This window comes from Nerophis ophidion, unplaced genomic scaffold (genome assembly GCF_033978795.1).
Source record: "Nerophis ophidion isolate RoL-2023_Sa unplaced genomic scaffold, RoL_Noph_v1.0 HiC_scaffold_140, whole genome shotgun sequence".
Classification (NCBI taxonomy): Eukaryota; Metazoa; Chordata; class Actinopteri; order Syngnathiformes; family Syngnathidae; genus Nerophis; species Nerophis ophidion.
In genome coordinates this window covers 137,555-142,500 of record NW_026907062.1, presented here as the reverse complement: position 1 = coordinate 142,500, position 4,946 = coordinate 137,555, and the positions used below count along the sequence as shown (strand labels likewise).

The window sequence follows — 4,946 nt, the reverse complement described above, 5'->3', positions numbered from 1 at the left end:
GTCCCAATAATCCTAGGAGCCCTGTTGTCCGGTGGCTTTATGCCCCCTTGGTAGGGTCTACCAAGAGAAACTGGTCCTAGGTCAGACAAAGAGCAGCGCGAAGACCTTTTTGAAAAATACAAACGAAGGACCCAGATTTCCCTCGCCTGGACGCAGGTCACTAGGGCCCCCCATCGTGTCCTCGGAGGTGGGACACGATGGCGAGCGCCTGGTTCCCATGGGCACAGCCCGAAGAGGCCATGTGGGTTCCCCCCTCCAATGGGCTCACCATCCATAGCAGGGGTCATAGAGGTCGGGTGCGATGTGAGCTGGGCGGTAGCCGAAGGCAGGGCACTTGGCGGGTCCGATCCTCGGCTACATCTTGGGACGTGGAATGTCACTGGGGGGGAACGGAGCCTGAGCTAGTGTGCGAAGTAAAGAAGTTCCGGCTAGATATAGTCGGACTCACTTCGACGCTCAGCAAGGGCTGTGGAACCAGTTCTCTCGAGAGGGACTGGACTCTCTTCCACACTGGCGTTGCACTCAGTGGGAGGTGGCGGGCTAGGGTGGCAATTCTTGTTGCCCCCTGGCTCAAAGCCTGGACGTTGGAGTTCAACCTGGTGGAGAGGGTAGCCTCCCTCCGCCTTCGGGTGGGGGGACGGGTCCTGACTGTTGTTTGTGCTTACGCACCAAACGGCAGCTCAGAGTACCCACCCTTTTTGGATTCACTCGAAGGAGTACAGGAGAGTGCTCCCCCGGGTGATTCCCTTGTCCTACTGGGGGACTTCAATGCTCACGTTGGCAACGACAGTGAAACCTGGAGAGGCGTGATTGGGAAGAATAGCCGCCCCGATCTGAACCCAAGTGGTGTTTTGTTATTGGACTTTTGTGCTCGTCACAGATTGTCCATAACAAACACCATGTTCAAACATAAGGGTGTCCATATGTGCACTTGGCACCAGGACACGCTAGGCCGCAGTTCCATGATCGACTTTGTAGTTGTGTCATCGGATTTGCGGCCTCATGTTTTGGACACTCGGGTGAAGAGAGGGGCAGAGCTTTCTACCGATCACCACCTGGTGGTGAGTTGGCTGCGATGGTGGGGGAGGATGCCGGACAGACCTGGGAGGCCCAAACGCATTGTGAGGGTCTGCTGGGAACGTCTGGCAGAGTCTCCTGTCAGAGAGAGTTTCAATTCCCACCTCCGGAAAAACTTTGAACATGTCACGAGGGAGGCGCTGGTAGTGGCGTTCTGTACAAAAAGTTAACTTTAATTTAGTGTTGTTTTGATATGCCATATTAGTGACATCATGCACAAAAGTGCACTATGAGCTTGTTTTAAAATGTCTCTGACAATCTTGCACTTTGTTTGGAAATGACATGAATGTTTGTGCCATTGCTCAATAACTGTTTAGTAAATACACTTTTGCTAATTTGACTTAGTTGTGGTTTCCCTCTCTGCATGAAAGTTTAAAAGTAGCATATATGAATGCAGTATGAAGAAGAATGTTTGAATGTAGACACATAGAATCATCATACTGCTGTGATTATATGCATCAAGTGTTCATTCAAGGCTAAGGCAAAATATCCACATATATATGCTGTATCGTGATGTGGACTAAACATATTGACATATTAATGAAAGGCCATATCGCCCAGCCCAGTTAGAATGGGATTTTTTTTTTTTTAATATATCCACTATCATGTACTTTATAATGATTGTGAATGATAGAAAAATTCCCCAAAAAAGTACAGCTCCACTTCAAATTCCAATGATTATATTCAAGACTTAAAGTGTATGAGCATGAAGTGATGAAGCCTACTTGGATGAGAGGACAAAGGTCTTGTAAGACAAAGTGAAGAGTCCAGTTGTGATGGATTGAATGCCCTGAGAATAAAATGTTGTGCTTACTTGGACTGTGATGAAGCTGTGAGGACTCAGGTGGTTTGTCTTCATGCTCTTCAGTCTTCACAGAGACAACAGTCAGTGGAAACTTGCTGACATCAGCCTCCTCCTGCCCTACAGGACACTCTCCCTCCTGACTGATCCACACTTCCTCCTCTTCCGCTTTAATGTGAGGGGGATGTGGATCCTCCTCTTCCTCTTTAATGTGGGGGGTTGTGGATCCTCCTCTTCCTCTTTAATGTGAGGGGGCTGCTGGACATCTGTTGGGTAAATAATTAAATAAAATTAATGGAAAATATTAATAGTTTTGGACTGACACTGTTAACACAATGACATTAAATGCGTTGTTTTGTGTGTTGTGTTAAAAGCGTGTCTAGTAAAACAACCAATACAAATACGGGAAATACCTCCTTTTTTCCCAAAATTAATTCAAAAGTGGTACAGTGAGTACAAAAACCGACCTGTAAATTTGATGGGAGGCAATTTGAAAAGTGTTTTATAAGTATGAGGCAGCATTGATTGAGCCTTTTTTAACCTTACACTCACTGATGTTAAGTGTGTAAATATTTTATTGTGTATATTGTCTATAAAACCTGAACTTTATCTCTAAATTTAACCATGATCTTGTAATGACATAGTCATTATCAGAACTTCAATATCATGGAAATAAAAATCTAAAATTCCAAAATAACTTAAATAGTTTGTTATTGTCATCATGCAAAACACATTTTTGTGGTCATTTTGTTGGCTGGGCCAAAAGGAACTTTGACCAAAAACATGTGGTGTTTTATGGAGTATCTCCATCAACAAATCCTCTTTAGGAATTGGAGACCATCTACGACACGCTGAAGGAAAGTCAGTCACCTTTATGTTCTTTTAATAATTCAAGTTGTTGAATACTTTGGTTATTGAAAATAAATGTTTAATTTTAGTTATTGATCCATGTAAGTCCCAATCAGGAAGTGGTTAAGGTGGGGGGCAGGGTTGAGGTGGGTGGGGTTTGGTGCTAGCGAGAGTGTATATTGTAGCTTCCCGGAAGAGTTAGTGCTGCAAGGGTTCTGGGTATTTGTTCTGTTACGGTGCGAATGTTCTCCCGAAATGTGTTTGTCACTCTTGTTTGGTGTGGGTTCACGGTGTGGCGCATATTTGTAACAGTGTTAAAGTTGTTTATATGGCCACACTTAGTGTGACCTGTCTGGCTGTTGATCAAGTATGCCTTGCATTCACTTGTGTGTGTGTGTGTGTGTGTGTGTGTGTGTGTGTGTGTGTGTGTGTGTGTGTGTGTGTGTGTGTAAAAGCCGCATATATTATACGACCAGTTGCTGAGAACAACAAAGGCAGCAAAGGCATGCCCCCAATATTGTTGTCCGGGTGGAAATCGAGAGAAATTTGGGAGAATGGTTGTCCCGGGAGATTTTCGGGAGGGGCACTGAAATTCGGGAGTCTCCCGGGAAAATCGGGAGGGTTGGCAAGTATGCCATGTACCTGTTTAAATATTTCAAAAATGTAAAATATATTCACCATTACAACACCAAAGGCAGTTGTAAAAATCACATTCAACCCAGATCTCACTCCAAAAAAGGTTCTGATTTGTGTGCCTTCTATATCACCAAAATGTGGAACACCCTATCAAAAAGAAAATACATTACAGGTTGCGGCTACTCGTAACTGGGAATACAAAGCCTTTTACCTACTTGAACTATATTTTCCTGCAGTATATTTGTATTTGAAATGCTACTTTCTACATAGTACTGTGTGAGTTCAAATATATTTCAACTGAAAGCATCTCAGGCTTTCTTGCAGCAGTGAATGTGTACCGTGACGAAAGTGTACCCTTTCCTATGCAAACTTCTCATAACTCCTTCAATCAATCAATCACACATTGTTACAAACTGAGAGGAACATCACCCTCAAACTGTCTCCTTTTCATGAAGAATCTAAATCAAAGCATTGCATCATCCCCACAAGACAAAGCATCTTCTGTTGAAAAAGAGTGTTAATTATGAAATATAAAGTTGGTAAAGATGTGAGAGTACGAAGTCAACAAACCTGTTCTGTGTAACACAATTTGATGTTTCTTGAAAACAGCGTCCAGTAGTTGATGTTGTCGCTCCTTCTCCTCTTTTGTTGGACAAAGTTCCTCCTCATACTTTGCTATCCTTCTTTGGCACATTTTCACACAATCACAACACTTTACTCTCACACTTGATCTCTACTTAGCGATGTGTTGATAACTTCTGTGTCTTCTGTTAGCAGCTAACAAGCTAAGCTAACTAGCACAAGAGGCGATAAAGTGCGCTCAGACTAATGTATCCGGATACAAACAATGACTAAGAATGTTTCATCTACTACACGACACATATATGCGTACATGTATGCACTAAATACAAATAGAGAAACAATAATGGCCAGTGGCCACGTTTAGGCCTTCTCCGTCAAACGCCATCTTGCTTTTTACTCCTTCGTCTTCTTTGGATTTCCAGCAGACTAGTAGAGCATCTTAAGCCTCCACTGTTTCTTAACGGGACTTCTTCGTCCTGTCCTGTGGTCCATACTACATTCTACAGTACAGGAGGTTGTCCTATCAACTTTTCAATGGACCACTTCCAACTTGGCTTCGTCGCTCGTCTTCTTTGTTTGTTGAATGGCGGTTAGGATACATGGAGGGCACTAGGACCGCTCTTTGTGGCCGCAGGAAGAGCAGCAGAAAGTTTCTCTGAAGAAAAAAATAGGTGAGTGAATAAGCGTTTTATTTTATTTGTATTGTATATATATATATATATATATATATATATATATATATATATATATATATATATATATATATATATATATATATATATGTATATATATATATATATTTTTTTTATTATTATTTTTTTTCCCTACAGGCTGTGCTTCTAACATAGTCTTAATACGTTTTTCCTATTGTTCTTCTTTTCTTTATGATCAATCAGAAGTGTCACCAGGACGTCCCCTGGCCCTAACACTCCATGAAGGACATTTACGGCCATTGACTTTTGTCTTATATGGACATTCACATGGACATTGTTAACATCCA

General features: G+C 42.4%; 1 protein-coding gene across 1 annotated transcript in view; it reads right to left on the bottom strand.

The window, feature by feature from the left end:
* LOC133547627 (gastrula zinc finger protein XlCGF8.2DB-like) overlaps nucleotides 1–4,589 on the bottom strand; it is a 13,544-nt gene extending 8,955 nt beyond the window's left edge. The window contains exons 1-2 of the mRNA XM_061893236.1: nucleotides 3,935–4,589; nucleotides 1,892–2,145 (exon numbers count right to left, since the gene is read on the bottom strand). The gene's annotated coding sequence lies outside the window, so the exon portion shown is untranslated. The remainder of the gene's footprint in view (nucleotides 1–1,891; nucleotides 2,146–3,934) is intronic.
* Nucleotides 4,590–4,946: the final 357 nt, after the last annotated feature.